The sequence below is a fragment of the Triticum dicoccoides genome, chromosome 6A (genome assembly GCF_002162155.2).
Source record: "Triticum dicoccoides isolate Atlit2015 ecotype Zavitan chromosome 6A, WEW_v2.0, whole genome shotgun sequence".
Taxonomy (NCBI): domain Eukaryota; kingdom Viridiplantae; phylum Streptophyta; class Magnoliopsida; order Poales; family Poaceae; genus Triticum; species Triticum dicoccoides.
The window spans coordinates 499751530-499773726 of NC_041390.1; positions in this window are offsets into that span (position 1 = coordinate 499751530).

Below are 22197 nucleotides of genomic sequence, written 5' to 3' on the forward strand. Positions count from 1 at the left end.
GTAGAAACTTTATTTTCTTATTATGATGATCCTCCATCCCACTATGAAATTCTTTGCACTTTTCAAATGTTTCATACTTGTGTTTCAATAAGCTGATATACCCATATGTGCTCAAGTCATCTGCGAAGGTGATACGTCTCCAATGTATCTATAATTTTTGATTGTTCCATGTTGTTATATTATCAATATTGGATGTTTTATAATCATTTTATACCATTTTTTGGTACTAACCTATTGACATAGTGCCAAGTGCCAGTTGTTGTTTTCTCCATGTTTTTTACATCGCAGGAAATCAATACCAAATGGAGTCCAAACGTAGTGAAACTTTTTGGAGATTTTTTGGGACCAGAGGACCCCCAATGGGCCAAGGCAGCGCCTGGGGGGTGCTCCAAGGGGAGCACAATCCACCAGGGTGCGCCAGGAGGCCTAGGCGCGCCCTGGTGGGTTGTGCCCACCTCGGGCGCCCCCAGACGGCCTCTTTGCTCTATAAATACCCCAATATTCCAGAAACCCTAGGGGAGTCAACGAAAATCAATTCTAGCCACCACAGAGTCCAGAACCACCAGATCCAATCTAGGCACCATCACGGACGGGTTCACCACTTCCATTGGTGCCTCTCCGATGATGCGTGGGTAGTTCTATGTAGACCTTCGGGTTCATAGTTATTAGCTAGATGGCTTCCTCTCTCTCATTTGGTTCTCAATACAATGGTATCTTGGAGATCCATATGATGTAACTCTTTTTGCAGTGTTTTTGTTGGGATCGGATGAACTTTGAGTTTATGATCAGATCTATCTTTTTATCCATGTAAGTTATTTGAATCGTCTTTGATCTCTTATATGCATGATAGTTTATAGCTACATATTTCTTCTTTGATATTTGGGTTTTGTTTGGCCAACTTGATCTATTTATCTTGCAATGGGAAGAGGTGCTTTGTAGTGGGTTCGATCTTACGGTGCTTGATCCTAGTGACAGAAAGGGAATCGATACGTATGCATTGTCGCTACTAAGGATAAAACAATGAGGTCTGTCTCTACATAGATAGATCTTGTCTACATCATGTCATCGTTCTTATTGCATTACTCCATTTCCCCATGAACTTAATACACTAGATACATGCTGGATAGCGGTCGATGTGTGGAGTAATAGTAGTAGATGCATGCCGGAGTCGGTCTACTAATCTTGGACATGATGCCCATAAAATGATCATTGCCTGGATATCGTCATGATTATTTGAAGTTCTATCAATTGCCCAAGAGTAATGTGTTTACCCAATGTTTGCTATTTTTCTCGAGAGAAAGCACTAGTGAAACCTACAGCCCCGGGTCTCTTCTTTAATATATTTGCCTTCGTGATCTATTTTATTTGCCTTTTATTTTCAGATCTATTAAACCAAAATACAAAAGTACCTTGCTGCAATTTATTTTATTTGGCATTTGATCTATCAACATTTACAGTTCTCTCATGTCCTTTTGCCAATTGGTGGTACCGTTACGCGAAAGGGATTGACAACCCCTTTTACACGTCGGGTTGCGAGTATTTGATATTTGTGTGCAGGTGCTGTTTACGTGTTGTTGCTTGGTCCTCCTACTGGTTCGATAACCTCGATTTCATATCTGAGGGAAATACCTACCGCTCATGTGCTGCATCATCCCATCCTCTTTGGGGAAATACCGACGTAGCTTCAAGCCGCATCAAAAGGAATTTGCGGCGTCGTTGCCGGGGAGGCACTACAAAAAAAAGACACATCCGTGACATTTGGGGCCGAACTAATTTTTTTCTGTCATGCTTATGACACTTCTATGACGTGATACGTCCATTTTGCATCATGCTTTTATATCAATATTTTGCATCATTACACATTATGTCACAATACTTATGTGTATTCTCTCTTATTTTAAAAGGTTTACATAAAGACGGAGAATGCCGACAACTGGGATTCTGGGCTGGAAAAGGAGCAAATATTACAGACCTATTCTGCACAGCTCCAAATGTCGTGAAACTTCATGGATGATGTTTTCCAAATATATAAAAAATACTGAGCACAAGAACCTCACCAGGGGGGCCACACCCTTCCCACGAGGGTGGGGGGTGCGCCCTACCCCCCTGGGCGCGCCCCCTACCTTGTGGGCCCCCTGGTGGCCCTCCGGTGGCCATCTTCTGCTATATGGAGTCTTTCGATGGGAAAAAAATTCATAAGCCATCTTCTCGGACGAAACTCCGCCGCCACGAGGCGGAACCTTGGCGGAATCAAAATAGGGCTTTGGCGGAGCTGTTTTGCCGGGGAAACTTCCATCCCGGAGGGCGAAATCATCGCCATCGTCATCACCAACGCTCCTCTCATCGGGAGAGGGCAATCTCCATCAACATCTTCATCCGCACCATCTCATCTCAAAACCCTAGTTCATCTCTTGTATCCAATTCTTGTCTCCAAGTCCGGGATTGGTGCTAGTAGGTTGCTAGTAGTGTTAATTACTCCTTGTAGTTGATGCTAGTTGGTTTAATTGGTGGAAGATCATATGTTTAGATCCTATATGCATATTAATACCCCTCTGATTATGAACATGTTTATGCTTTGTGAGTAGTTACTTTTGTTCCTGAGGACATGGGAGAAGTCTTGCTATTAGTAGTCATGTGAATTTGGTATTCGTTCGATATTTTGATGAGATGTATGTTGTCTCTCCTCTAGTGGTGTTATGTGAACGTCGACTACATGACACTTCACCATTATTTGGGCCTAGAGGAAGGCATTGTGAAGTAATAAGTAGACGATGGGTTGCTAGGGTGACAGAAGCTTAAACCCTAGTTTATGCGTTGCTTCGTAAGGGGATGATTTGGATCCATATGTTTCATGCTATGGTTAGGTTTACCTTAATACTTTTGTTGTATTTGCGGATGGTTGCAATAGAGGTTAATCATAAGTGGGATGTTTTTCCAAGTAAGGACAGAACCCAAGCACTGGTCCACCCACATACCAAATTATCAAAGTACCGAACGCGAATCATATGAACGTGATGAAAACTAGCTTGACGATATTCCCATGTGTCCTCGGGAGCGCTTTACATCATATAAGAGTTTTTCCAGGCTTTTCCTTTGCTACAAAAGGATTGGGCCACCTTGCTGCACTTTATTTACTTTTGTTACTTGTTGCTCATTACAAATTATCCTATCACAAAACTATCTATTATCACTTATTTCATTACTTGCAGAGAATACCTTGCTGGAAACCGCTTATCATTTCCTTCTGCTCCTCGTTGGGTTCGACACTCTTGCTTATCGAAAGGACTGCGATAGATCCCCTATACTTGTGGGTCATCAAGACTCTTTTCTGGCGCCGTTGCCGGGGAGTGAAGCGCCTTTGGTAAGTGGAATTTGGTAAGGAAAAATTTATATCATGTGCTGAAATTTACTGTCACTTGTTACCATGGAAGGTAATCCTCTGAGGGGCTTCTTCGGGGTATCTTCACCCCGACCAGTAGAGAAAAGAGTTGCTCCTCAACCTACTGAACCAATTGAAAATGAATATGAAAATGAAAATGCTTGCTTTGAAGTTCCTTCGGGTATGATAGAAAAACTGCTAGCTCATCCTTTTCTAGGAGATGGAACAAAACATCCTGATGAACATCTGATATATGTGGATCAAGTTTGTGGATTATTTAAGCTTGCAGGTGTACCCGAAGATGTTATTAAGAAGAAGGTCTTCCCCTTATCTTTGAGGGGAGACGCATCGACATGGTATAGGCTATGTGATGACATGAGGTCTTGGAATTACAAACGATTGAAATTGGAATTTCATGAGAAGTTTTATCATATGCATCTTGTTCATCGTGATCACAATTATATATACAATTTTTGGCCTCGCGAAGGAAAAAGCATCGCTCAAGCTTGGGGGAGGCTTAAATCAATGTTATATTCATGCCCCATTCATGAGCTCTCAAGATAAATGATTATTCAAAAAATTTATGCCCGGCTTTCTGGTAACAATCGCACCATGCTTGATACTCCTTGTGCTGGCTCTTTTATGATGAAGACTATTGAATTCAAATGGGATTTATTGGAAAGAATTAAACGCAACTCTGAAGATTGGGACCTCGACAATGGTAAGGAGTCAGGTATGACACCTAGTTTTTATTGTGTTAAATCTTTTATGGATACCGATATTTTTCGTAAATTTAGCACTAAATATGGACTTGACTCTGCGATAGTAGCTTCTTTCTGTGAATCTTTTGCTACTTATGTTGATCTCCCAAAGGATAAGTGGTTTAAATATCATCCTCCCATAGAAGTAAAAGTAGCTGCACCTATTAAAGTTGAAGAAAAGACTATTACTTATAATGATCCTATTGTCCCTACTTCTTATGTTGAGAAACCACCTTTCCCTGTTAGGATAAAGGATCATGCTAAAGCTTCAACGGTGGTTTGTAAAAGCATTATTAAAACATATACACCTCCTGAGCAAGTTAAAGATGAACCTAATATTGCTATTTTTAAAGATCTCTTGTCTGATAATATAGATGGGCATGTTATTTATTTCTATAAAGAAACTGCTAGAATTGCTAAACCCCGTGATAAAGATAAACCTAGACCTGTGGTAGTCATGCCTGTTATTTCTGTTAAAATATGAGATTATTGTTTTCATGGCTTATGTGATATGGGTGCTAGTGCTAATGCAATACCTTATTATTTATACCAAGAAGTTATGCATGATATTGCACCTGCTGAGATGGAAGATATTGATGTCACAATTAAACTTGCCAACAGAGATACTATTTCACCAATGGGAATTGTTAGAGATGTTGAAGTCTTGTGTGGGAAAACTAAATATCCTACTGATTTTCTTGTTCTTGGTTCCGCACAAGATAGCTTTTGTCCCATTATATTTGGCAGACCCTTCTTAAATACTGTTAATGCTATCATAGATTGCAAAAGAGATGTTGTTACTATTGGTTTAGATGATATGACTCATGAATTTAATTTTTCTAAATTTAGTAGACAACACCATGAAGAAGAATTACCTAGTAAGGATGAAATTACTGGTCTTGCTTCTATTGCCGTACCTCCTAGTGATCCTTTAGAACAATATTTGCTAGACCATGAAAATGATCTGTTTATGAATGAAAGAAGGGAATTGGATGAAGTATTATTTAAACAGGAACCTATGCTGAAAAACAATTTACCTATTGAAATCCTTGGGGATCCTCCTCCACCCAAGGGTGATCCCGTGTTTGAGCTTAAACCGTTACCTGATACCCTTAAATATGCTTATCTTGATGAGAAAAAGATATATCCTGTTATTATTAGTGCTAACCTTTCAGAACATGAAGAAGAGAGATTATTGAAAACTCTGAAGAAGCACTGTGCTGCTATTGGGTATACTCTTGATGATCTTAAGGGCATTAGTCCCACTCTATGTCAACATAAAATTAATTTGGAAGAAGATGCTAAACCAGTTTGTGATCATCAACGCCGGCTGAATCCTAAAATGAAACAAGTCGTAAGAAAGGAGATACTAAAGCTCCTTGAGGCAGGTATAATTTGTCCCGTTGCTGATAGTCAGTGGGTAAGCCCTGTCCATTGTGTCCCTAAGAAGGGAGGCATTACCGTCGTTCCTAATGATAAAGATGAATTGATCCCTCAAAGAATTATTGTAGGTTATAGGATGGTAATTGATTTCCGCAAATTAAATAAGGCTACTAAAAAAGATCATTACCCCTTACCTTTTATCGATCAAATGCTAGAAAGATTATCTAAACATACTCATTTTTGCTTTCTAGATGGTTATTCTGGTTTCTCTCAAATACCTGTGTCAGCTAAAGATCAATCAAAGACTACTTTTACATGCCCTTTTGGTACTTTTGCTTATAGACGTATGCCTTTTGGTTTATGTAATGCACCTTCTACTTTTCAAAGATGCACGATGGCTATATTCTCTGACTTTTGTGAAAAGATTTGTGAGGTTTTCATGGACGACTTTTCCGTCCATGGATCTTCTTTTGATGATTGCTTGAGCAACCTTGATCGAGTTTTGCAAAGATGTGAAGAAACTAATCTTGTCTTGAATTGGGAAAAGTGCCACTTTATGGTTAATGAAGGTATTGTCTTGGGGCATAAAGTTTCTAAAAGAGGTATTGAAGTTGATAAAGCCAAGGTTGATGCTATTGAAAGATGCCATGTCCCAAGGACATCAAAGGTATAAGAAGTTTCCTTGGTCATGCCAGTTTTTATAGGAGGTTCATTAAGGACTTCTCGAAAATCTCTCGGCCTCTGACTAATTTATTACAAAAAGTATACCATTTGTTTTTGATGATGATTGCGTAGAAGCATTTGAAATACTTAAGAAAGCATTGATCTCTGCACCTATTGTTTAGCCACCTGATTGGAATTTACCCTTTGAAATTATGTGTGATGCTAGTGATTATGCTGTAGGTGCTGTTCTAGGACAAAGAGTTGATAAGAAACTAAATGTTATTCAATATGCTAGTAAAACTCTAGACAATGCTCAAACAAACTATGCTACTACTGAAAAAGAATTCTTAGCAGTTGTATTTGCTTGTGATAAGTTTAGACCTTATATTGTTGATTCTAAAGTAACTATTCACACTGATCATGCTGCTATTAAATATCTTATGGAAAAGAAAGATTCTAAACCTAGACTTATTAGATGGGTTCTCTTGCTACAAGAATTTGATTTGCATACTGTTATAGAAAAGGAGCTGAGAACCCCGTTGCAGACAACTTGTCTAGGTTAGAAAATGTGCTTGATGACCCATTACCTAGTGATGATAGTTTTCCAGATGAGCAATTAAATGTCATAAATGCTTCTCATACTGCTCCATGGTATGCTGATTATGCTAATTACATTGTTGCTAAGTTTATACCACCTAGTTTCACATACCAATAAAAGAAAAAGTTCTTCTATGATTTGAGGCATTACTTTTGGGATGACCCACATCTTTATAAAGAAGGAGTAGATCGTGTTATTAGATGTTGTGTACCTGAGCATGAACAGGAATAGATCCTACGCAAGTGTCACTCCGAAGCTTATGGAGGACACCATGTTGGATATAGAACTGCACATAAGGTACTGCAATCTGGTTTTTATTGGCCTACTCTCTTCAAGGATGCCCGTAAGTTTGTCTTATCTTGTGATGAATGTCAAAGAATTGGTAATATTAGTAGACGTCAAGAAATTCCCATGAATTATTCACTTGTTATTGAACCATTTGATGTTTGCGGCTTTGACTATATGGGACCTTTTCCTTCCTCTAATGGTTATACACATATTTTAGTTGCTGTTGATTATGTTACTAAGTGGGTAGAAGCTATTCCAACTAGTAGTGCTGATCATAACCCTTCTATTAAAATTCTTAAAGAAGTTATTTTTCCAAGATTTGGAGTCCCTAGATATTTAATGACTGATGGTGGTTCACATTTTATTCATGGTGCTTTCCGTAAAATGTTTGCTAAATATGATGTTAATCATAGAATTGCATCTCCTTATCACCCTCAGTCTAGTGGTCAAGTAGAATTGAGTAATAGAGAGCTCAAATTAATTTTGCAAAAGACTGTTAATTGGTCTAGAAAGAATTGGTCCAAGAAACTTGATGATGCATTATTGGCCTATAGAACTACATATAAAAATCCTATGGGTATGTCTTTGTATAAAATGGTCTATGGAAAAGCATGTCACTTGCCTCTCGAACTAGAACAAAAGGCTTATTGGGCTATTAAAGAACTTAATTATGATTTTAAACTTGCCGGTGAGAAGAGGTTATTTGATATTAGTTCACTTGATGAATGGAGAGCCCAAGCCTACCAAAATGCCAAGTTGTTTAAAGAAAATTTAAAAGATGGCATGACAAAAGGATACAAAAGCGTGAGTTTAATGTAGGTGATTATGTATTGCTATACAACTCTCGTTTAAGATTTTTTGCGGGAAAGCTTCTCTCTAAATGGGAAGGTCCTTACGTTACCATTCCGGTGCCATAAAAATCAACAACTTTCAAGGCACCAATCCGAAGGTGGTTAACGGTCAAAGAATCAAACACTATATCTCAGGTAATCCCATAAATGTTGAAACCTATGTTATTGAAACCGTAACCCCGGAGGAATACATAAAGGACACTTTCCAGAACGTTTTAGACACCGAAAAGGAATAGGTATGTGGTATGGTAAGTAAACCGACTCCAAGACAGTTTTAAGGCAATATTTCTCCATGTTGGAATATTTAGAAAAATAGAAAAATAAGTAGCAGTCCGGGAAGGACACGAGGGCTCCACGAGGGTGGAGGGCGCGCCCTACCCTACTGGGCACGCCCCCCTACCTCGTGGGCACCTCGTGTGCTCTTCGGACTCTGTTTTCGTACATGACACGTATTTTGGTCGGTAAAAATTCATTATATAATCTCCCGGGGGTTTTGACTCCCGTATCACGCAAACATCTCCTGTCTTTGTTTCGAGATGTTTTCCTGACAGATCTAGGTTATCATGACGTCTCCAAGTGCCATCAAGGACAAGTTCTTCGAGAAGGTCATCAACCCTTACCTCGCGGAGGTGCAGCGACACCCTCAAACCATTGAGATGCGTGATGGGTTGCTGCACATCCGTGATGCTGAGGGACCAAAGGGGACCGAAAGCGCGCAGACGAGGCTTGAAGCAATGGAGCAACAAGTTTTCAAGTGTCAGCGGATGGTGGAGCTTGGACTCAACTCCAACTACATGATGATCACAGAATTCACCAACAAACACAAGCTGGATGCCGACAACATCGGGGAGACCATCTTCAAGCTTCACGAGAAAATCGAGCGCCTTCAAGCTCAAATCTATGACCTGCAAAACCAAAACTGTGAGTATGAATATAGATTCAAAAGGATGAGTTTGGCTGCAAATTTGAGGATCCCGGAGACTCGGTCATCCTTCTATGATGGTGAGCCTATGCTTTGGAAGGAGGACGACAAGCCTACGCCATCAACAAAATCACCACCGTCTCCACCAACAAAGAAGAATTGAGTATCTGGAATGGGCACTCCACTCGGCAACTGCCAAGCTTGGGGGAGTGCCACAATATCGTATCACCATCACCCTACCTTTACCGTTTTCTTAGTTCGATCCTTTTGGTAGTATCTTGATCTAGTAGAATAAAAGTTCTTAGTATGATCTAGTTGTGAGTTTTGCTTTATTATCCTTCTATGTAATCGAGTCCGTGAGCTATATAATAAAGATTAGTGTTGAGTCAAGGGCTTGATTATTTTGCCATAATCCTAAAGGAATAAAAGAAAAGAGAAAGAAATAAAAAGAAACAAAGAGATCATATGAGTCTTATGGAGAGTAATGAGCTCACATAGAAAGAGTATGATGAATAAAAGTCATTGGGGGTTGACAAACACAGTTTTGGTCATTGTTGCAATTAATAGGAAGTAATAAAGAAAGAGAGGTCTTCACATATAAATATACTATCTTGGACATATTTTATGATTGTGAGCACTCATTAAAATATGACATGCTAAAGAGTTGACATTGGACAAAGAAGACAGTGTAATGGGTTATGTTTTCTTACATCTGAGATAAATTATATTGTCTTGGATCTTCCAACATGATGAGCTTGCCTTTCCCCTTTATGCTAGCCAAATTCATTGCACCAAGTAGAGATACTACTTGTTTTTCAAACACCTTTAAACCAGTCTTGCCATGAGAGTCCACCATATCTACCTATGGATTGAGTAAGATCCATCAAGTAAGTTGTCATCGGTGCAAGCAATAAAAATTGCTCTATAAATATGTATGATTGATTGGTGTGGAGGAAATAAGCTTTATACGAGCATGTGATATGGAAGTAATAAAAGCGATAGACTGCATAATAAAGGTCCATATCACAAGTGGCAATATAAAGTGACGTTTTTTCGCATTAAGATTTTGTGCATCCAACCCATAAAAGCGCATGACAACCTCTGCTTCCCTCTGCGAAGGGCCTATCTTTTACTTTTATCTCCTACATTGCATAAGAGTCATGGTGATCTTCACCCTTCCTTTTTACATTTTATCCTTTGGCAAGCACAATATGTTGGAAAGATCCTAGTATATACGGCTAATTGGATGTGAGTTTTCATGAACTATTACTATTGACATTACCCTTCTATCTATACCTATACTAATTTGTGACTCCCTAAAAATTCCCATAATAATTAGAATTTACGAGCCGTTAATCTGGTGGGACCAAATTATTACGGTGTATATCTACTCATAAAATCCTTAATCTGTATATTGTATTATTTAGCAAAAAAATTGAAAGGTCCATGAACCTTTATGTTGTAACAAGAATAAAATCCTAACCAGGTACGTATCCTCTTGCCTCATCCTATGCAAATACTAATTCCATCAGCCCTCCGTATCCTTAATTCTCTCTCTCTCTCTCCTTGGAAACATACCATCCCTTATCTCTCCGTTTTCTCTCTTCCCCGTATCCTCCTCCTCCTCTCTCTCTCTCTATCCCTCTCTCTCTATCCCCGTATCTTTCTCTCCACCAAACCTTTTTCTCTCCATCATCTCTCTCCAACCTGAAGCACTCGAGTTGTTCACATCTTAAGGCCTCAAAATTTGGTTCCTCATCTTGATTGGGTTCACCTTGAAAAGAAAGAAAAACCCCATCTTAAAAACATTAGGACCTTAACTCTCATCGATACGTGGTATGGCGACGCTAGATGGATAGTGACCCTGGAACTTCATGTGCCCTAGCAGGTGTTAACATGAACAGTGTGCATCGATGCCCAGTTCTACCCCCAGCCTACATGGAGATCCCACAATATATGCTGCAGCGTTTTCTTGCATGCCCCTCTACTCCACTCCGACACAAATCTTGCTGATATCAGGTAACCATGCTCTCCTCTTCAAAGACAAATCATATGCTGCTTTGATCTAGAACATCTGACAGACTAGGAATACATAGATGGCTACTTATAGGTTGTACCATACATAGATGCATTGATCTGATCCTCCTATAGGTTCTAAAATGTTGAATTCCACCAAGATCTGATGTGGTGTATCCCTTTGTTTGAGGGCTCCGATCCAATCTCCACATCCAAGTCGAACGCGTCTACCATCATGAAAAAGAAGGGTTCCAAATTCTGACTCTTCTGTCCTGGTGGCATAACCCGACCTCGCCGATGCAACGAGCGAAGTTCTTTCCAGAGATCACGCACCTATGGAAGCTAATTTGATTACTTTTTTAACAGACTTGATGCGGGAAAATAGGCAAGTACAAGGCTGCTGGCTTATTGATTCACGTACAGTGCATGCACATACACATAACGTTATTTGTCTTCGGCCATAGATTGATTCTGGCATTATATATTTTGGCATGTGTTATTGCAGGTTGATTAATTCGTTTTTGACCAGATAGCAGCTAACATGACTACTTTTTGAACTGACCGGATGCGGGAAAATAGGCAAGTACATGGCAGCTAGCTTATTGATTCACGTACAATGGATGCACATACACTGAACATTGTTTGCCTTTGGCCATCGATTGATTCCGGCATTATGTATTTTGGTGTGTGTTTTTGCAGGTTGATTAATTCGTTTTTGACAAGATAGGTTTATACTTGGAGATCGATTTAGGCAACATAAGAGTAGGGAACAAATGGAGTCAGTTTTTGCAGATATCTTTCACCGGAAAGTACGTCGCAGCTCGATGCATCTTCTTAGATAACGAAAAGCCTAGTCCAGACCAATACGTGAGTTATTTTCTCAGCATTCAATGGAGCAGTATTCACATTTGGGGAGATCCTGGGGTAAAGGCTCCAGCACTTTAAGTAAACAGCACAAGTGCTCCATGCAGCTCTTCTCCATTTGTACCCAAGCTTTCTCTTAGGTCCCAATTATACCCCGTCGTGGTTGCGGTAGTTGTTTTGCTTGCTAGAAGGTTGGACTAGGCCTTTCTTTCATCAATGATATGGAATGATTATGTTCAATCTTACTAACAAAAAGACTATTCCCTTTTTGGTGACATGGAAGAAAACTGAGAGTGTCGTGTGTCAAGTGAGAGAGGCAAACGATGTGGCTCTTTATCATGTTGTGACTGTGGCACCCATATAAAATAATTTAGGTTCAGGTATTTTGTTTTTTTCTTGATTTATACTTGAATCCATCCAAACTTTAGCATTGGATTCGGACTACGAAGCATCTTCTGTCCAATTATTTTCTAGTGATTCTGTATCATTCTTGACTCCTGTACATGTGTCCACGGTACATTTTGATAATATCACATTATAAGTTAGTAATCTATTCTGCACAGACCCATATATGTTAGTATTATGTATAGGTACAAACTTAAGCTAGAGGAGATGTGTGACCTGAATGGAGAATCAACTTGCACCATGCTTGAGTCATAAGGAAGAAGATTGATAAGCAATCTCAAGATTCTTGATAGATACAAATAATTATGTTATGAACGAGAAGAAAAAAGATTCCAGAAATTACGTGGATAGAGATTGATATGTCAATTCACATTCGCTATATGTATCACTGTATATGGAATCGTTTTCCTAGGCTCCCAAAAGGATTCGCCAATACTGCATGTTGATGAACGTTTTGTAAAACGAAACAGGATAAAAGCAGGTCTTATACTTGGCAGATGGGAGAGATCAAAAGCAAATTTTGAACATGGATCGACTTTTCTACTATAATGCTCTATGCTTTTAGTATCTACTGCATAACAAATTATATTTATAATCATTATTTTAAGTAGTTAACACAAGTTTTGTCATGTTTTTGTAGAAGCATGTTACCGATGATAAGCAAATTGTGAACAACAACAAAAAGGACTAGAGCAACGTGTGTTGTATATTCTGATGGCAGTGACGATAAAGATAAATCCATATTTAAAGAATTGGGACCTAAGAGAAAGCTTACAATAACTCGCTTATGTGGCACTGCTTAAATACCAGAAAAAATATTGATGTTGCACATTCAGGAAAAAAGATGAAGTGAAAATTATTCAAGGACCAATAAAAGGGTACTGTCACGAACAAGGGAATTCAAAATAATAACCATGTAAGATTTTTTTATATTTGAATGTACTTCTGTAATACAATTTCCATATCGGTGTTGATAAAGAATCGGCGACCGAGGAATTTCAGAATCTTGGAGCATCAAGACCTTGAAATATAAGTGGCGGATTGATCGATATTTAATAAAAAACTACGATGTAATATAGCATGTATGGGACGATGGAACTCTGTTTTACATATATACTTTGGTGTTAATTAATCCCTTTCATCTATGTCACGAAGTTACTAATATGCCTCTTAGTCAAAAGCAGATGGTAGGTGTATATGTTGAGGCGTCAACAATCCAATCCACCTGACGGAAATCTACAATTCTCCACTGGCCATCTTATCTTCTCGCCTCCGAGCATAATATAGTACACAACCCATAAGGTGCATCATTCAATAATTAGCATTGCCAACCCATAATGAACATCAGCTGATAATTTATATTAGATTAAATATTACTTTTACAGTGAAGAGATATAGATAAGCATAACTCATGTGTGATTATACACACTGCTACAAATGCAAACAGAAAATGTAATGTATGAAATATAGACGTGTATCAAGAAATAATCTCCGTTGGACAACAGGATATTTGCTCTCCAAATGCAAACTCAATTTTTACATCCTAGAGTTGAACCAAATTTAAAGTTATACATTGAATCTAAGTGTCTTATGCAACGTGCACCAAGTGGAATAAATTTAGACACCAATTTTCGAACCGCAAGATACTTTTAGAATCGTCGCTATAAAGACATTAGTATGTGTACTGTAATTAATAATTGCCGCCAATGAGAGGATTAAGTTAATAAAAACTATCATTTACATATTATGATACCGGCAAAAAAAGATGAATTGTAATGTATGTTCAACATTGCTCAAAGATAGCATTCTCATGCTAGCCCGTGCGAATGCACGGGTAGACGACTAGTGAGGTAAAACATTGGGAGGAAAAACTACAAGCCCCTATCTTTCTCTGTGTCCGATTAAAACTCCATACCCACAAGTATTGCGTGAGTGTTAGCAATTGTGAAAGATTATATGGTAGTTGAGTATGTGGACTTGCTGAAAAGCTCTTATACATTGACTCTTTCCTATGTTATGATAAATTGCAATTGCTTCAATGACCAAGATTGTAGTTTGTTAGTTTTCAATGAAGTTTACGATTCGTACTTGATATTGTGATTGAATTATTACTCTAGCATCAAATATTATATGACAAAGAATTATGTAAGTTGCTGTTCTAAGAATGATCATGATGCCCTCATGTCCGTATTTTATTTTTATCGACACCTCTATCTCTAAACATGTGGACATATTTTTCGATTTCGGCTTTTCACTTGAGGACAAGCGAGGTCTAAGCTTTGGGGAGTTGATACGTCCATTTTGCATCATGCTTTTATATCAATATTTATTGTATTATGGGCTGTTATTACACATTATGTCACAATACTTATGCCTATTCTCTCTTATTTTACAAGGTTTACATAAAGAGGGAGAATGCCGGCAGCTGGGATTCAGGGCTGGAAAAGGAGAAAATATTAGAGACCTATTCTGCACAACTCCAAAAGTCCTAAAACTTCACGGATGATGTTTTCCAAATATATTAAAAATACCGAGCGCAAGAACCTCATCAGGGGGCCACACCCTTCCCACGAGGGTGGGGGGTGCGCCCTACCCCCCTGGCGCGCCCCCTACCTCGTGGGCCCCCTGGTGGCCGTCCGGTGGCCATCTTCTGCAATATGGAGTGTTTCGATGGGAAAAAATTCATAAGACATCTTCTCAGACGAAACTCCGCCGCCACGAGGCGGAACCTTGGCGGAATCAATCTAGGGCTCTGGCGGAGCTGTTCTGCCGGGGAAACTTCCCTCCCGGAGGGGGAAATCATCGCCATCGTCATCACCAACGCTCCTCTCATCGGGAGATGGCAATCTCCATCAACATCTTCATCTGCACCATCTCATCTCAAAACCCTAGTTCATCTCTTGTATCCAATTCTTGTCTCCAAGTCCGGGATTGGTGCTAGTAGGTTGCTAGTAGTGTTAATTACTCCTTGTAGTTGATGCTAGTTGGTTTAATTGGTGGAAGATCATATGTTCGGATCCTATATGCATATTAATACCCCTCTGATTATGAACATGTTTATGCTTTGTGAGTAGTTAATTTTGTTCCTGAGCACATGGGAGAAGTCTTGCTATTAGTAGTCATGTGAATTTGGTATTCGTTTGATGTTTTGATGAGATGTATGTTGTCTCTCCTCTAGTGGTGTTATGTGAACGTCGACTACATGACACTTCACCATTATTTGGGCCTAGAGGAAGGCATTGGGAAGTAATAAGTAGATGATGGGTTGCTAGGGTGACAGAAGCTTAAACCCTAGTTTATGCGTTGCTTCGTAAGGGGCTGATTTGGATCCATATGTTTCATGCTATGGTTAGGTTTACCTTAATAATTTTGTTGTATTTGCGGATGCTTGCAATAGAGGTTAATCATAAGTGGGATGTTTGTCCAAGTAAGGACAGCACCCAAGCATCGGTCCACCCACATACCAAATTATCAAAGTACCGAACGCGAATCATATGAACATGATGAAAACTAGCTTGACGATATTCCCATGTGTCCTCGGGAGAGCTTTACATCATATAAGAGTTTGTCCAGGCTTGTCCTTTGCTACAAAAGGATTGGGCCACCTTGCTGCACTTTATTTACTTTTGTTACTTGTTGCTCATTACAAATTATCCTATCACAAAACTATCTGTTACCACTTATTTCAGTACTTGCAGAGAATACCTTGCTAGAAACCGCTTATCATTTCCTTCTGCTCCTCGTTGGGTTCGACACTCTTACTTATCGGAAGGACTACGATAGATCCCCTATACTTGTGGGTCATCATGACGATAATTGTGACAAAACCCGGTATCATCATAAATGTGGTGGGCGCCTACTTCTATGACAAAATATCATGATAGAAAATGGGCTTTTCGTCCGAGGCGGGCCGGAGACGCAGTTGCATGACATTCTTTGGGCAGTCCATGATGAAACAAACCATGGTAGAAGCGAGGGCGAGGGAAATATCGGGGAGTTCTTGGTTACGGTGGGTGGTTGGGGGCCGAGCGATGCATGTTTCTCTCGTACACGTACACGCATGGGTGGGAGGCGTTGAGCTCTAACTGAACCCAAGGGAGGCATTCGCCTACTGAACCCGAGCAATTGCACTGCAGGCTACGCGTAACTGAACCCGAGCGATCGATTGATCTGGCTGTTAACTGAACCCGATCGAGCGATTCTTTCGCTACGACTACTAATTGAAGCAGATCGAACCTGCTGCCTCCTTCCCTTGATGAATAGTGAGCATTGTTGGGGGGGGGGTGAGGGAGTCCTGGACTAAGGGGTCCTCGGGCATCCGGCCTGTTAGCCATGGGCCGGACTGATGGGCTATGAAGATACGAAGACTGAAGACTGCACCCGTGTCCGGATAGGACTCTCCTTGGCGTGGAAGGCAAGCTCGGCGACTGGATATGTAGATTCCCTTCTTTGTAACTGACCTTGTGTAACCCTAGATCCTCTCGGTGTCTATATAAACCGGAGGACTTAGTCCAGATAGGAGACTCATCATCATAGCCATACAAGCTAGACCTCTAGGGTTTAGCCACTACGATCTCGAGATAGATCAACTCTTGTAATACTTATATTCATCAATATCAATCAAGCAGGACCTAGGGTATAACCTCCATAGAGAGGGCCCGAACATGGTTAAACATCGTGTCCCTTGTCTCATGTTACCATCGACCTTAGACGCATAGTTCGGGACCCCCTACCCGAGATCCGCCGGTTTTGACACCGACAGGGGGTTGGATGAAAAGTTCCCAGTGGGGGGCTGGATGAACAGGACCCCGTGGTAGTAGAGGTCGTTGCCGCTGGATGAACAGGACCCCGTGGAGGGAAGGATGAACAGGATGACCCCGTGGAGGGCTGGTTGAACAATAGCCGGTGGAGGGCTGGATGAACAGTAGCCCGTGGAGGGCTGGATGAATAGTAGCCCGTGGAGGGGTGGTTGAACAGGAGCCTATGGAGAGGGATGGTTGAATAGTAGCCAGTGGAGGAGCGGCAAAGGCTGGATGAACAGGAGCCCATGGATGAACAGTCGCAGGTGGAGGCTAGAGGTGGTCGATGGTAGATGAATAGTAGCCTGTGGAGGGTGGAGGAGGTCGACTGTGGAGTTGAACAGTATCCCGTGGAGTCCCATTTTGCGGTACGCCACACCCCTCCTGATGAGCAGGACCCCCATTTCGACCGTAGCGCTCCAACACAAGTCCATTTCCTCCGTTTTGCGGTACGCCACACCCCTCCCATTCAACATGAACCCGTTTCGACCATACGAAGTCCAAGAGAAGTCTGTTTCCTCTATTTTGCGGTACGCCAGACCCCTCCCGATGAACATGTTCTCGTTTCAATCATGGCCGGTCGAACACAAGGCCGTTTCCCCGTACAGTACGCCGGGCCTCGTTTCGATCTGTTGTTCTGTCCAAGCCAGTTGGCTCCTGATGAACACGATGATGATGCGATTTCTCTGTTTCGACCTAGCCATGTACACGAGCCTTGGCCGTACGTATGCGCAAGTAGGCGTTCGAGACCCCGCCCGTATGTACGTACATGGACGTATTTACTTTCTTGCACCCTGGTTGTACGTACATGTACATGATATTAACGGGACTGCATGACATGCTACGTGCGCGCCTCTAATATGACACGTGCGTGCCTATACTACGACACGTGCTCTTCCTTACATGCCCACGGTTCATCGCTGTAGCCTGCAGACAGATCGGTCCTATGTACATAAACGTCCGCGACCAAAATGACAACACTACGTATGCTTTGACCAGGTGGGTCCTGAGTGTCAGGGAGGATAAGGAGGCACTTCCTTGCATGTGAAGATGTAGCTGGTGGGTCCCAGCAGTCAGGGGGGAACGTTTTTTCGTGAAATATGGTGGTCCGTCCAGTAGGACCCTGCTGTCAGGTGGAGGAATCATTATTTTGCACGTAATAAGGAGGCACTTCCTTGCTGCAGCCATGGACCCAGCTATCAGCCTCTCCACATGCAGTACTCTTTCGATGGAAGTCATTCCTTGACCACATTAACCACGCTGCGCCGAGAGACCCTAGGCGGTGGACGACGGCGAGGCCTAGGAAGGGGACGACGCGGAGTCAGGGAAGACGGGACAGTGGATGCCCATGCGGAGAGGAGTACGAGGGTTCACTGGTTCAGCTGCGGTGTGAGGCTGCCTTTGTCGCAGTGCCTGGCCAGCGGTGGGAATAGTAGGGGGCGGTGAGGCCTCCGCGACAGCACAGCCGGCCACAGGAGGCAGGAGCACGCGTCACAACCAGTGCTGGTTTGGGTGGCTGGAGCAAGAAGACCAGGGGTTAAAGAAGCACTACGACCGTTGGATGGACATCGTACGGTCACTAGAGCTAGAATCGTTCATATTGACTAAGTTGACAAAGCCCTCCATCCCCGTCAACTTAGTAGGCCCACAAGTCAGCCTCCCACTATGGTGGGTCCCAACTAGCAGGGGGAGTATTCATTTTTTGTGCGTAATAAGGAGGCACTTCCTTGCGTGCGAAGATATAGCTGGTGGGTCCGAGATGTCAGCGGGGGGGGGGCATTTTTTCACGAAATACAGAGGCCCTTTCGGTGGGTCCCAGTTGTCAGGTGGAGGAATCATCATTTTGCGCATAAAAAGGACGCATTTCCTTGTGTGCGGCCATGGACCGAGCTGTCAGCCTCTCCATGTACCATCCACTTCCGATGGATGTCGTTCATTGACCACGCCGCGCCGAGAGCACCAGGGTGATGGACGATGGCGAGGCCTACGAACAGAACGCCATGAAGCCGGGGAAGACGCGACAGTGGATGCCCACACTGAGGGGAGTACAAGCGCTGACTGGTCGACTACGGGGTGAGGCTGACGTCACTGAAAAATAACAGGATGTGTGGGTGGGTAGAGGGTTGGCCTGGCGGCAGCACAGCCGGCCACGGGAGGAGGGAGCAAGCAGTCCCGCTTGCGCTAGTTTGGGCGGCTGGAGCAGGAATATCAGAGAATGAAGAAGCATGGCGGCCGTTGGATGGACATCCAACAGTCACTACTCTGTGTTGACTAAGTTGACAAAGCCTTGCGTACGCATCAAAAAATTTTAGGACAGCGTCATCATCAACCTAGTAGGCCCAGAAGTCAGCCTCCAAATCTGTGGAAAACAACATACAACCCATTAGCCATTATTTTCAATAATTTACAACCCATTTGCTAATTCTTAAGGATATTTTGAAGCTCGTATTCTTTTTATTAGCATTACAGACCATATATTCTGGGCACTGCTAAAAAATTCAATGAAATTTTTCATATTTTGGTGGGGTCCGAACTCTTTTAATCACGAAATTTCGACTCATGTTAAAAATAATTTTAAAAAATTCAAAAAACATTCTCCGCAAAAAAGAATGAAATTTAAAATATTTACTAGCAATATGCCCGTGCGTTGCACGGAACATGAAGATGCCCTTGTATGAGTAGTTTATCTTGTGGGAGAAAAGGATGAACGAGGGAAGGCCGTATTTGCAAATTTGGAGAGGAGTGCGGGTAAATTGTCATAGTTTCCTTCCTATCTGTTAGATATAGACCAAATGGCCTATATTGCAGGATGGTAGGCACACCATCATCACCAACTCTGCTTTTTATAAGAGTAGAGAAATCTAGAAAAAATGACATTTTAGTGTAATTGCCGGCTGGCTTTGGTTTAAAAATTTACAGCCCAATTCTTACAACTTATAGACCATTTTCTGGGGAAGCCCATTTCTTACTACTTAGATCCCTCCTCGTCTTGAAAGATTTGTGGCCCAGCAAGGCTGAGAAAAGCAAGTAGGCCTCGGTTGGGTATTCTCCAAGAAAAAAGAACTGGGATAGACATTTTCAGAAAGAAAAAAGATATCAACTGGGCTCGTCATGTGCTTAAATAAAAGTGTAACTGTGGGCTAGACGGGCCACAACCCCCGCATTGCGCGCAGATGAGCTCCATCTCTAAAACTGGAAAACAATTGGGCGAGCTGTTGCGTCCCTAGTGTTATCCGCTCGTTGTGTAATTTTCTTGTTTATTGACTACATTGACAATGGTGTGGGACCTAGTTGTCAAACAATTAGGAGGAAGTATTTTTTGGCTTGTAGGAGTAATAATGACGCACGTGCTTGCGTAATGCAATGACCCTGGTGGTTCCCTACTTTCAGCCTCTCCACGTACAGTCATCTACTGATTCCTCTCGGTTGTTGACCATGTTGACAACGCCAGATGGTGGCAGGCATAATGAGCGAACGAAGGCGGAGAACGACGGCGAGGCCTCGGATGGGAACAAACCAGAGCAGTGGAAGGTGCGGCAGTGTAGTGGCGGGCGGAGGGAGTACGAGGGCAACAACATGTAACTGAAGCTTACAAACAGTACAAAAAACCCAAGGATTAATTGTTCATCAAATTTAGACAAGACCCAGATTGAACATGGCAATAACATCTAACCCAACCACTCTTTTTCGCAGTCATAGACAAATGGATCGGTCTGATCCATAAAATCAACATCTTGTGCAAAAAAATATTGGAGGATGACTACCAGTTGTTGTAAATAGAAGTCGAGCATGTTCAGAATCCCATTTGTCCACCTTAAACTTCTTCTTCTGCTGTTTAACATGTCCATCCATGAGAAATCTCTTTACTAAAAACTTAAGCCTCATGGACAATAGTAACCTCGCATTCAACAGGAACAATGTGACAAAGCTTCTGCTTGCCTGGTTGGATGCGTATCCATCCATCGTTATTGTCCTCAAACGAATGTCATGAGAACTGAGAAAATCCTGGTACTTATTATGCCACCGATTGGTTATATGTTTTGCTCCATGTGGTTTTGCCTAAGTAGACATGAAGATTGAAAATAGTTCAGGTCTGAAAAAAGAGTATGTCGAAAGAGCGACAGCTGAACGGTTAATTCTAGTACAATATATACGGGCTTTCAATGTGCAGGAAATCATCACCTTTATATAAAAATTCCCAGAGATAAAGCATCGCAGCAAGCCAATAATTATGTTCAGATCAAAACTAAGCATTCCAATATATAAGATCTTGACAGAATCTAGCAGCATTGATAGGCTATCCATGGATGAACTATTCATTGAGCATATAACATAATATTAGTACCCAAAGTGTACTCCAAGATGATATAAAACTTATGCGCACAAATGAAAAATGCATCTTATGATTACAAATGTGTAGATGATTATATATGTTACTTGAAAAAGTGAGGAGCCAAACACCAACTTCCTGTGATCATTAAACTGATCACGAATTACACCCAAGGTGTCCAGTTTGGGCGCAGAGACGACAGTTATTTGCGAAGGTTTCTAACAATCATCAAGGAGCAACCTTTGAAGTGAAGGGGCATCTTTAATGATGAGCTGCTGTCCTTCAAAATAATTCCAATGCTTTTAAGGTGAGGCGAATTTATTTGGAGATAACTGATAGGGATTTCTATTCCCAAAACAATCAGCAACCGCTCCAGGGCAGGGCAACTGGAGTGGATGATGCTGTGCAGTGAGGCCTCCGACAGATAAACCACCACAAGCGAAAGTTTTTTTACTAGTGGGAGTCGAAGCATTTGTATCAGATCATGTGGTAGATGGCACCGGGCGAAGGTGGCGATGTGGAGAGGGGAGGAAAACCGCGAGATGGACAACGGTGGTGTGGGCACAAATTCTTGGTGTGTTCGTGGTACGAAACTTTCATGGTAATGGTGGAACTCAAACTGCTAGAGTTTTCCGAATTCAGGGGATGTCAGCCAAGTGTCCACCGTGCAGGTTATGGACAGCAGGTAGCGTGTCGAGATGCAGAGGCGTTGAACAGGGCCCTGCTGGTGAGAGGAGACGATGGCTATGAGGAGATCAAATTCAGGAAGGACAGAAATCTGACGACAATCGAGATTGAGGGGCGCGGTGTGGCATATCGGGTGCCACTGAGTTGAGAGGACTTGTGTGCGGCAGAAATCCTTGGTAGGGAGAAGCGAGATGGTATCCTCGAGGATGACGTCCGGGAGATCGCTGACGTGGGCCACCGGAGATTCTACC